Here is a 13,939-nt window from a genome sequence, read left to right on the forward strand (position 1 = left end):
TCCCATTTCTCCAATTTTTATGGAATTTGCCCAATGTGTATCTTCCGAAACCCACCAAATGCCATTATTTATAGGCATTTTGACAAGTAGAAAGTGGATTATATAGACACTAATAATGTGTAATGTTAAGACACATGGACACAACACTTTGAGAAATGGGAGCATGACACATGGTCAATAAACACTAAATATGAACATCTAATTGACATCTATAATCATAATATTTATAATATTTTTTTTTTTTAATATTTGTTTTCACTACCTATGCATTACAAATCTACCTTCATTAATATTGAGTGCCAATTATAAATTATGTAGAATCTTCTCAACAATAATTATTGAAGATATGATGTCAAATATAATTATTGCAACGTTTCTGAAAAAAATAATTATTGAAAAACGACATGAATTGTGCGTCCTTTTAAGTGCACCCATTTAATTTAGACTCATTACAATTTTGTATTTAAGAATAAAAATAAGACAATTTATCTCGTACACAATTTTAAAAATTGTTTTCAAATGGTTCAAATTGAATCTAGAGAAAGTCGTTTTTCTAGTCATATATGTTATTATAATAGTTTATAAAATATTAATAACGTATGAAGGGAAAGGAAAAAAAAAATTGATAAGCATTGATAAAAGGTTTAGTTAAGTTTTGAAACTTTAATGGAAAAGAGAGATGATTATCTCTACGAGTAATTATTTTAAATGATAAAACTGTTGAAAATATTTTTAAATATAATAAAATATCATTGTCTATTAATAACAAACATTGATAGATATTTATCATATCTAATATAGATAGATATCTACCAGTGTATCTATTACTAGTAGACAATGACATTTTGTTATATTTATAAATAAATTTATTTATTTTCCTATATTTGAAAACAACTTTAATTTCAATATCTATTTTTATTTAAAAAATATAAATAAATCGAGCTCTTACAATAAAACATTCCTCCACATAAAAAATAAACAAAATAATTAATAAATCAATAATAATAATAATAATCAATTCCCCTTGACAAGTGGGCTAGTGTAATTGTGACTTTTGCATTAATGGCCTGAGAGAAAAAAACATCACCCACGATTTTGATTATTATGTCCATCGTTAATGCGTATCTTATCATTCACCTCCTCTTTAAATATAAAATTTTTCAAAATTAAAAATAGAGCCCACGTGCCCATCCTATCGTTATAAGATTATGATTTATTACATGATTTACACTAAATTCTGTTTAATTTAATTTATTACCGTTTTGTTAGTATAAAGGTCATGGAACGAGAGATCGAATATTTAATTCTTGATCATTGTAACATTTTAACTTATTACTTAAACTGTTAACATTGTGTTGTTTCTTTGTGAAGTTTATTATTAAAAGAATCAAGTATATCTTGTATATTTTGAATCATGACAAATTAAAAATTGGACAGTAAATTGTTTATCATATCAAATTTAAAGTTTTATTTTTTTTTTCACTCTTTCATAGGAAGGGAATTTCATTGGTAAAATAACAATTTTTAAATACCAATTAATTCAACCATATAACTGTAGATTTACTAATGTGTGGTTCTATCAATTAATATATAGAATAATACATTATGCATGTACAATTACGTAGACAAACTTAAGATGTGTAATTTGGGTCATATTGGTTGAGATCACTTATTAACATTATTTAATAATATCAACAACACCAAATAAATCAGACTAAATAATTTCATGAAGGGGGAAAAAAGACGACAAGACTTAATTGATTCTTTTTTTTTAATTGAACACATGATATATCATTTAACAATTGAGATAAAATAGAAGTCTAAAGTTGGTATATATATATATACACTATTGGTGCAAAAATTTGATAACAAGTCCACATAATTTGAGAACCAAGGTATCAAAATGACTCGTAAAGAAGTTTATGTCGATTTAATACCTATGTCAAACAGATTTCTATTCATAGTTGCGATTTAAGGAGAAGAGATATATTGAGCTAAGTTATGGTAATACCACATATTTTGACAAAAAATAATGTATTTCCATATTTACTAAGTAATTCACCATCTATATCTAACATAAGAATAGAGATTCTACCTAGACTTAGTTAGAACCGAGCTTAGTAGGTTTAAGTAATCTTTTAACTTTCAAAAACCTCAATGATTGGACTCAACAAGCTTCCTAAAAGAGTTATATAGTCGGTTGTTGGAGTGTAATGTTAATCATAGTCCTAACAAATATGATTACAAAATTTTTTTTTCTCCACTCGTACAAAACTTTACATTATAAGATATTTAAAGGAGAAAGAATACAGAAAATTGGTTATTGATATTCAAATTTCATACAAAAATAAATTGAATCAATCTCTCTCTATATATGTACAAAAATGAACTCGAACTTCTCCCCAAATTCCCCTCTTCTTATATTATTTGATCCCAAATTGTCATCTCACTATTTTCTTATTATTCATCTTTTGTTACAAAAAAGAAAAGAAAATCAAATTCAATATAAACTAGTAAAGATTCCACCAATAATCAATCAATTTATGAGGTTCATGAATCAATCAAAAATGGGGTCTGTAACAAATCGTACGGAACCCAAAGGGCGTCCAATGGACAGGGCCGGTTCGCGTCCAACCGGGCCCACGGTTTACCTTTCCCACTCCAGTGCAACAAACTAACCGGACCGGGGTGCAGATCCCTGCAGAGTCCTCTGATATTATCGCCGCCGAGCCCGTGCTGGTTCCACCGGTGGTCCACCGGAGAAATTCTCCCGCCGAAGACCAACAAAAACGGTGGCAACGATCCCAATTCGTAGATTCTCATCCTCTTTTGCAATTCCATCCATTCTTCAATCTTGGTCGTGTAGTCTCCGGCTCGCCACCGGTCCAGATCGATCACCATAACCCCCGTGTTGAAGTAACACGCCTTCCGGTTCGCAAACGTCAAAGACAGAGACGGGTTAGACCAAAACGACGGCGTGAAATAGGCGGTGAAATTAGCGTTGCAGTACTCCGGCGCGGCAAGTACAGAGTCGCCGCCGAGTGGGTGGGCGGCGAGTTTGGCAATGTCGTCGACCAGGATCAAGTCCGAGTCAAGGTAGACAACTCGGACGACGCACGTGGGAAGGATGTTAGCTAAGTAGCTACGTGCGTAGTTCAAAGGACAGTCCAACGCGGATCGGATTGAGGTGGAGATCAATCGCGAGGCGGCCTCGTCATCGAAAGGGTAGAGTTGGAATTTCAGGTAAGGGAATGAGTGAGAAACGGTGGCGCGTAGATACGACGCGTTGGCGGATGCGGAATAGACGAAGTGGAAAATTACGTTTTGGGGACAGGAAGTGTGTTGGAGAACGGAAAATACGGCGGCCATGGAGCCACGTATGTAGGCGGTGTCCAACGTCATCGCCACGTGGACGGCGCGACTGAAGCAGAGATGGTGTTCGTTCTCATCGGGGTCCTGGAAGTCGTCGGCAATGGAGGGGCAGTTTGGGGAATTGTAAAATTGGGGGGCCTCTTTGAAAGTAGCGGCATTAGCGGCGGCGGAGAGGAGGAGGAGGAGGAGGAGGAGGAGGAGGGCGGAGGGCATGGCGGTCCGGGGAAAGGGAAAATTGGGGGAAAATGGAAAATGAGAAATGGGAATTTAAATGAAAGTAATGATAGTGAAGATAGGGAGTGAAGGAGGAGATCCGTAGCTGTACCTTCAGACCGGAGTTTGATGCTTCAACACGCTTTTTTCTGCTTCTCTATTTTTTATTATTTTTTCTTTGTTAAAAAAGTATTAATATTTTCTATTTTTTTTATGGGGAATAATTGGCTGATTTAGTCAAAGTCAACAATGTAAAGCCGAGAGATTTTTCATTTTTTATTATATTTGTTTTCCCCTTCATTTTATTGTGAAAATTAAAATTTGAGTTTAGTTTTTATTTAATCTCTAGATTTTAAAATATTGCATATTTACGCTTCATCCGGTAATTATTTCCCTTTTTATTTTTTATTTTTGAAAATTAAGCTATTTCCTCCTTTTTTTTTTTTGAAAGATTTACATCTTTCCTAAGTAGAATGATCCATTTCTTAACCAAATTCTAAAAACAAAAATAAATTTTTAAAAACTACTTTTTTTTTTAGTTTTCAAGATTTCGCTTGATTTTTTAAGTCATTTGTAAAATGTATATAACAAATGAAGAAATTTGGAGATGGTAGTGTTTATTGACTTAATTTAAAAAAAAAAAAAAAAAACACACACACACACACACATAATCACCTTTGATATTTGAGTTTTGTTCAACTTGGTCTATTGATTTTGAGATTTACACTTTTAACCAAGATTTTTACTGGATATTCTTTTTTTATGTTAATTTGTCTGTTAATTAAAATAATTAAAATAACTGTAATTAATTAATTTACTATTTTTCATTATTATTAAAATTTAATTTAAAATTTCAATTGTTAATTATCTTAAATTAATTAATAAATACCAATGACCGAATGTGAGTATTTAATCAAAGTTAAAATGTGTAAAATCTTGAAACCTAGGGTTGAAATTGAAACAAAACTCAAATTTCAACAGTAAAATTATAACATTATTTTAAAACTTAGAAACTAAATTGAGGCCAAAGTTAGAATTTAAAGACTAAATATGTAACGTTTTGAATTTAGAGGCCCAATGAAAACTAAACCCAAAACTTAAGGATCAAAAATGCTTTTTTTTAAAAAAAAATATGTTTTTTAAGTCCTAAGGAGGGTGATATTCCATTAGTTTTCCTTTTCTCAGTTTATAATTACTATTCAATTGAAATTTAATTTCAATAGTTTCAAATTTTAGAGTATCGAAGGTGACCCTTGAAAAATCATCGGAGAGAAATTTGTTTTAACTTTTTCAACATTTAGTTGTAATAATAATAATAATAATAATAATAATAAATAAAACTAGTAGAATTTTAACTACCTGTACCATGAATTTAAAAAAAAAAACATTTTCTTTTCTCAATTTAATCTTATAGCTCTAAAAGTTCTTAATATAAAGTTCCACTATAGTTTTTGTGATATATTTTAAGCCTCACACAATGATTCACTATTTTTTTTAAACTAAGAGTTAACATTTTTTTTTTTCAATATGTTACTTTTATATATATAAGAAAACATGGGTAGAGTTTCTAAAATTAGAGTATTTGTAAATATGTACACCTACTCACAAATATATAACAAGATTCACAATCCATGAGAAATAAATGTGGCAATTACATTAAATAATAATAATAATCCGTCTTCTTTCCTTGTGCTTTAATCTCACTATGCTTTTATCGTAATCATTAAAAAAAAAAAAAAAAAAAAAAAAGGAACTATGCTTGAGTAAAATTGTCAAAAACCAAATCAAGAGCAAATAATATTATAAACATACACAAAAGTTTAAGGTTAATAAAAAATTAAATAAAAGAAAAAAAGGCCTTGGAATTCATATTGATTATTTAATTTGGAATAAAGAAATTGCTGTTCGGGTGAGAAAGTTCTTTCATGAGTTGAAAAATCATTTTCCCGGAAAATAATTTTCTCCGAAAAGTAAACAACGCGCTACATGCTTGGAGGCTACGTTTGGTTTGGCCTTTGCCTCTATTTTCCTTAACACCAACCCATTGATGCTTATTATTATTGTTTGGGAGGTTCGTGAGTTGAGTTTGATTAGATTATATCATTTTTTTTAGATCTAATTTAATTATTTAGATTGTAAATTATTAAATAATGAATGCAATCTAATTCAATCATAAAATATTTGAGTTGGACTAACTCGGATTATTCGGATCATTGTTTAAATTTTTGTTTTAAAAAGATGTAACATGTTAAGTTATAAAAGAATTTGTTTATTTATTTTCACATATTGAATTAATATTAACAAATTAATTTCGATTGTATTATGAAAAGCTTATTTCCTAGCATTGAAAAATTATTTTAAATAATTGGTGGATAACAAATGATATAAAAAAAATTAAGAAATTTTCACAGATAAGAAAAATGTCAAACTATTTAAAAAATACTGATAGATACTAGTAGACTCCTATCAACATTTATAAATGATAGACTTGTATCAGTTTCTATCACTGATAGTATCGATGATAAAGTTTTATCAGTTTCTATCACTGATAGACACTGATAGACTTCTATCCGTTTCTATCAATCATAGACTTCTATCAGTTTCTATCACCGATAGACACAGATAGACTTCTATCAACGTCTATCACAACTATAACTAAATTTTGTTATTTGTGTAAATATTTTTCTTTATTTTTCTATTTTTGAAATTTTCTAAAAAAATATGAAATTAAGTAAAATTAAAATAAGTATATGTATATATAATTGAATTGGGAGTTAAAAAAAACATACTTTTTTATATTAATAATACGCTTGGGTTAGTTTGAGTTATTTTTGGTGAACACATGAAATAATTCTACCATAAAATTTTCATTTATTTGAACCCAATCCAACTCAAATAAATTAATAACCCAACACAAATAATATGGATTGGATTGAGTTAGGTTGATCGGATTTTTCAAATCATCGAATTTTTTCAATACCCTTAATTATTGCTAATAAACATGTTCAAACTTAAATATCTTACTAAAAATTAGTTATGCATATTAATTTACGACGTGCATGAGGAAAAAAAATAAAATCTATTGATTAATTTATAGTTTGAATCGTATTGAAAAGATCAAAACAAAATTTCTCATCACATGGTGTGTTAGAATAGAGAATATTTTTGGACTTGTTGGAATATATCGCAACTTCTATAATGATTTTGATCTTAGTTGTTTGATAAACTTGATTGAGATGGTCTATTAATATATTGCTATTTTGAATTGAAGTTTATTTGGGTTGACTTTTAATACACAAAACCTTTAATACAAACCACAAATGCATTAAGAATTTAAATCAAAATGATACAAACCACAGATTTATATTGATTTCAATCTATAATCGATTGAATCACAGCAGTTTACTCACTCAATATCTACAAAATAGCGCAAAAAAAATCGAATAAATAAGGAAAATAACACTCTCACCACCGAAGGAAATTTCAAGATGAATAGTGCTTTAATAGAGAAGACACTCTCAAAGAAGGATCCTCTCCTAGGAAGCACAAATACTCCTAATTGTATAGAGAATCAGTATCAGATACGAATACGATACGAATACGTGATACATACATGTTTGATACGTGATTTGAAATATCTGATTTTTTATTTTTATTTTTATTTTTTAGATACACGTATCTACTAGATACGTGAAGTGATAAGTGGGTCAACTTTTTTCTTTTTTTTTTTTTTCAAATTTAAGCCTAACCATTTAAAAAGCCTAACCCACAATCCATTTTATTTTAGTGTATGTTTACGAGTGATTTTAAAAATGAAAAAAAAAAAGAAGTGATTTTCGATCATTTTAAAATGATCAAAAATCACTTTTTTTTTTCATTTTTAAAATCACTTGAAAACACACTTTTAATTACTCAAAATTATTTTAGTTTTCAATTTTACACTTTTAAATGCAATTTTCATATCATCAAAATTAGTTTTGAAGAATTAAACATGTTTCACGATGATTAAATGATAAAAGTGATTTCAACCATTTTAAAATCACCTCCAAACATAAAAGCCCACTTAAATTGAGCAATCTAAAACAAAATAAATTAAAAATGATAAAACATAAAGAATTAAAAAAAACCAAAACATAATTAAATTTTCATTCTTCCCTTATCTCTCACTATTTAAATCATGATTCACCACCCCTTGAGCTTCATTATTCCATCTTCATCTTCTACTATTTTCCTATCGTCTACTCTAATTGTTCAACAATCACTCGACGTTATGAGATTTTTTTTAAAGTCTTCACTCTCTTCTTAAATCTATTTTAATCTAACTTAAAATAACTATTATAGCAATTAATTAGACATTATATATGTATACAAATACACACATACATAACGTATCTTTAACATATCCATATCTTAATTTTTTAGAAATTAACGTATCACTGTATCGTATCCGTATCATGATATATCTACGTTTATGCTTCTTACATTTGCTAACTCAACTAAAGATAGATTAAGCATATAATTAACTATTTGAATTAGATACGTTGTTTTATGAAATTTTATTCATGCGTCATTAAAAAAAATATATTAAAATTAACAAGCAAAGAGACGTGATATTAATATTAAGCAACTCACTCTTTAAAAAAATCTCATCCACCTATACTTTTAAGTTTTAACTTATTCATTCATATTTATAAATATTCAAATTTTCCGAGAAACATCCTACTCTTAAGCAATTTGTTATTAATCTTGAACGAATATTTTAAAACACTGTTAGGTATATATTAGATGTAATGAATGAAAATTACTAGGGTAAAATAACTCTTATTTTCTATTATTTTAATAGATCTCTTAAATGCAGAGTGAGCGATAAACATCCACTCACCCGACTTCAAGTTGGAGTACCAAACACCTCTAGAAAATATAATACAAAATTAAAGCTAATTACAAACATGAATGAAGTGTTCGGTCTAAATTAATATAAGGCCAGTACTTGTATAAATCCATATCTTGCATTTATTTTATCAAGGATAAGTTATACAACAATGAAATGATATAGATGCGAAGTGCTAAATAGGTTTTATAATTATCAACATGGTATAACTCAACTGGCAATAAACGTGAAAGTTGGTTTGATTTTCTTGATTTTGGGGTCAACCTAGAACTAAAACAAACCAACGAATTTTATAAAGGAAACCAAATTAATGTCCAATAAAAGAAAAAACTAATAGGACCATTTTTTTTTTATTTTGTTCGACTTTTTTTTTGTTTATATATATTCTGAGTGTTTGGGCTAGCGTACACGCTTTTCAACTTATCTCACGGGACAACTCGCATGACTAAGGATGATTATTGAAACTACTAAAACCAAACTGAATTGAAACCAAACTAATGTGGTTTAGTTTGATTTAATGTGATTCGGTTTGGTTTCAAATCTAAAATCGATTTGAAACCGAACTGAACCGTTTTTTAATATATATATATATATATATAATTTAAAAAATATAAAAAAACATAAAAATTAAAAAAAAAACTGTGAAACCAAACCGTTAATAATTTAGAAAATATGAAAAAGCATAAAAAGTTAAAAAAGACAAAAAAAAAAAAAAACCCCAAATCGAACCGTGAACACCCCTACACATGACTCTACCACATCTAGGTGTCAAAGAAAACTTGTAGTAAATTAATTTATAGGTAGATGGTTACCATGGATTAACCCTAAACCTCTTAGCCATTTATTGAGACTATGTCTCATATTTTACGACTAGACCAACCTATGATGATTTATTTTGTTCGACTTATTATCGATTTAGTTCTTGGTTTGAATTTTTTTTCCTTCCAATTTTTCATTTTAATTTATGCTTTTGTTTTGAATTGTAGTTTTTTTTTTTCCTTTTCTTTTTTCAAATTAAAATTGGATCTACTTTTCTTTTGACATTTTTGTTAATTTTATTGACATTTTTCTAAATATGTACATACATGCATCATAAGAATCAATTATTTTTTCTAAATAACAAATATACATACACCATAATAATTAAAAAAAAGGTAATTGCAAAGAGTAATACTTTAAGGGCTAAGTATGTAATAACATTTTTAAAGAATCGCAAATATTACAAAATCTATTAGTTATAAACTATATTGTTGATAGAATTCCTTCAACTAGATAGTCTATTAATCATAGGCTCCTAGAATCACATCATCTAAATTTTGTTTATCTATGAATTCTTTTACATTGTACTATATCTACTAATACTTTGAATTTAATTGTTATATTTGTAATTACCTCTAATTAAAATGGTAAAGACGTAGAGTTAAAAGATTACATTTAAGGGATATATAATAATTATTTTAGTTTAGTTGTGAATGATTTTTTCAATAGAAAATAACCCATAATTTTTTGTTTTCTCTCAAATACAAATTAAGATATCCAATTGGAAAAAATAAAAATAAAAGTAAAAAGGAATGAAAATGAGTAGGAAGCTTCAATGAGCACCGACAGGCTGGTGAGAAACCAAGGCCTTGACTTTGTACGTCCGTACTTTTGTCGCCTTTCCTAATCTCTAAAATTTTTCAACATTCAAACATTTTCAATTTTTCTTTGTTTTGTTACTATTTGTACCTAATTCTCATTGTTGTGTTTATGGTCCAATTCAAAGCAATTTGCAGGAAACGTTCTTGAATTTTCTTGCCTTTTTAAATATCTTTTTTTTTTTTTTGAAAATAAAATGTTTTTCATTCTCCATATATATTTCATTTTTTTATTCTTGGTGTTATTGATATTTTTAATTTTAGAAGGGATATATCGATTATAAATATATTAAATTAGGTATAATGTAGATGTACATTATTACTATCTACTGGCCATGTGTTACTTATTCATAATGTCCATTCTACTTACCAAATTGTTTATAAATAGTGACATTTTGTGGGTTTTGAAAGAGATACATATTGGTGATCAATCTAAAAATATTGGAGAAAGTGGAGAAATCCACTCTTTGTTATTTTATTTACTTTTTGTTATTTACTTATTTTATTTATTTATATATTTATTTATTTTATTATATATTATTATTATATAATATTTTCTTCATATATGTGTTCTCGTTATGTGTCATTGTGCTCCTCAAATTCACAACACGTTATCAGCACGAGTTCCTATCGTTCTCCTCGCTAAAAAGGTATGTGATTTTCCCTTTTCGTTATAATTAATGAATTTAACGTTATTTTGCATTTTTAATTTCTATTAAATTTCTAAAATAAATACAATATTTTATGCTATTGCTGTCATGAAAAATCTCACAAAATTATAATTTGTCACCCTTGATATTAACAGTAATTATTTGTCATAGATACTTGATACTAAAATCCAGTAGATGCTATGAATCTTAGAGAAACTATTAAAGAATGAAATATGATATCCAATCAGGACAAAACAAAAGCTATGATTTTCCTTAATCATCATCTTCACGAAGGATTGAAAATGGAGTATCTTACAATAAAAGATCCTCATATCTTGTGGAAAATTTTTAAAGAGAGGTATGATCATAAAAAAATAGTTATTCTTCCTAAAGCTCGTTATGAGTGGATGCATTGATGCTACAAGATTTCAAATTAGTAAGCGATTACAATTTCATATTATTTAAAAATCAGTTCGAAACTATCGTTATGAGGAGAGAAAATTATTGATGTTGATATGTTAGTGAAGACATTTTTATATTTCATGTCTCGAATATGCTCCTATAGCAGCAATATCGAGAGAAATGTTTCAAACAATATTCTGAACTAATTTCATGTCTTCTCATGGCCAGACAAAATAATGAGTTATTAATGAAAAATTATGAATATCGATCAATCGGGGAAACACCATTCCCTGAAGTGAATATTGTGAATTTTAATAATAATCGTGGTCGATGTCGTGGTCGTGGTCGAGGTCATGTCCATGGCAGAGGAAGAAATAATTATTATTTTCATGGTAGTCATTCTAATCATTCAAATTTCAAAAAAAAAAAAAAAAAACCACACAAAATGATGATTACAAAGGAAAAGCTCCACAAGATAAGAGTTTAAAAAGTGTTGAAAATAAATGCTTCGAATGCGGAATGACTGAGCATTGGTAATGTACCTGTCGTATGTCAAAACAATTAGTTGATCTCTATCAAGCATCTCTAAAGGAAAAAAGATAAAAATGTGAAAACAAATTTTGCTTACGAGGATAATGTCATATTTGACCCATCCCATATAACGAATTTAGATGTGACGGACTTCTTTGAATCTCACGAAGAGAAAATCGGCAAAATTAATGGAACATCAAGTGTTTCTTTTGACTTTGAAAATATTTAGGCTTAATGTTGTTTTTTTTTATTTATCTCCATGTTTTTTTTCCTCTTAGTAGATGTTCACTACAAGAAATAGTGGTTACGATAGCTAACAAAAAAAGGCTATAAAAAGGCTATAAAAGATCTTTTATAGCTTTTTTGAAAGTCCTGACAGTCTATGTTATTAAAAGTCTGGGACTTTCTATAGCCTTTTTGTAGAGTTATAATGGATGCTATAGTAGAGTATGAAGATATAGCATGTATACATGGCTATGAAAACATTCGATAGCATTAGTCATTGAAGCTATCTTTAACATATAATAGCTCGCTCTCAATGTTATCTTTAATATATAATATGTGTTTCCTTCGAGATTCACCAGATGTTCGTGTTTCCTTCGGTATTCACCAGAGGTGGTGATCTCCTTCAGGACTTCACCAGAGGTTTGTGTTTCCTTTGGGATTCATCAGAAGTTTATGGGTACACCTAATCTACAGTATAGTGGGTTCAACTATGCACTAGTTAGCCATCCCATGGAAAGTAGAGGTTTATGTACGTCCCACTAGGAAGTGGCATCTAGAGGACATAAATGCTTAGCTTGACCCCGATAGTAGGGTTACTTACTTAGTATTTTATACTCATTCTTTCTCATGTTTATTTTTTAGGTAAGGGTAAGAATATGCCGGCAAATGATAAACAGAATCTATAATCAAGTCACTGGGGCTAGTCATATGCTTTCGCTCATGTTTTTAGGATTTTATGTTCTAAAATTTCTAGTCTCGATGTTTGAACTCAAAGTTTTAATATTTATGCTTCCGACTTTTTAAAAGAATTTTCTAGTTTTGTTTTATGGTTTTTAGGATACCCTGCTAAATGAATTTTAGTTATTTAGTTTTAATGAAGTTAATTATTTTATGTTATTTATTTTATTTTACTAAGTCATGAAAAGATGTCAATTTGAGTTATATGCATGCATGTCTATAGTAACAACCTAGTTTAAGTCCTAAGTAGCCGGGTCGTTACATTACATATATAACAGACAAAACAACATTTAAATGGGGAGTATGGTGTCACCAACCTATAGAGAACAAAATCATTCGGTTTCTATAAACAACTTGCTTTATTCATTCCCCCCTCTAAAGAAACAATAATATAAACATGGCAAAAACTCACCTAGCAACAACAACCACGACCTCAATTGGGAAAACTCTTGGTTTAAATGAGGGCAGTGTTATAGTGATCCACAAACTTAAAGAAAGTCAAGAGTTCACCATGGAATTGTAAACAAGGAATTGAGTTTATTTGATGAAAGATATTCACCGCTGAGTTCACCATGGAAATGTACGAATTCTGAGGATGGGTATAAACATCTTGGTCACTATAATAGACTGATGAGATAAGATGATATGATTGTGTTCTTTAATCCTGATAAATAGAACTCATATCTTTATCCTTCATCTCTTCACTCTTCTTTTATGCATGATTAGCAGTATCATCTGCAGAGATTAAACAAAAGATAATAATATGGAAGATTTTTTATAAAAAATTTGGATCTCAATAATTTTGAAGATAACATTATCAACCAATTCCAAAACCAAGTTCATGTGTAAGTAATAAGAAACTGGCTCGGAAGTGTACCCTAAAATTTCTCTAAAAGTCCTATAATCATGTTATGTTCTATCCAATTTCAATAATTCAATTTGTCACTCCCACCCCATTGACACAAGTCACAAGCATTTAGCCCTTTCTTTCCTTTTGAACATCATGAAAAAAAAAAAAAAAAAAAAAACAAATTCTCAACACCACGCTGTGTTTCGACCTCAAAATACACAAAAAACTACATTAAATTGTAGATCTACTAATTTTTCAAGGACCAAAAACACTTAACTCAAAATGGTTAATTGAAAAGTAGAGAGTATGGACAAGATAAAAAAAAAAAAAAAAATTAGAGAGATAGAGAGAGGAGAGAAGGGGGAGGACATAAAGAGAACAAGTCTTAACCAAATAAACATAAAAAATAATGTTTGAAAGTTTTCAAGTC

The 13,939-nt window shown here is 28.8% G+C and overlaps 1 pseudogene across 1 annotated transcript; it reads right to left on the bottom strand.

The window, feature by feature from the left end:
• Window positions 1-2,291: 2,291 nt before the first annotated feature.
• Window positions 2,292-3,763, bottom strand: LOC120089989 (putative galacturonosyltransferase-like 1 pseudogene; annotated as a pseudogene). Its single transcript, XR_016531648.1, has one exon. The product of XR_016531648.1 is annotated as a putative galacturonosyltransferase-like 1 pseudogene (transcript).
• Between the last annotated feature and the right edge of the window lie 10,176 nt (window positions 3,764-13,939).

Source organism: Benincasa hispida, chromosome 9 (genome assembly GCF_027475165.1).
Source record: "Benincasa hispida cultivar pf3 chromosome 9, pf3_genome.v1.1, whole genome shotgun sequence".
NCBI lineage: Eukaryota > Viridiplantae > Streptophyta > Magnoliopsida > Cucurbitales > Cucurbitaceae > Benincasa > Benincasa hispida.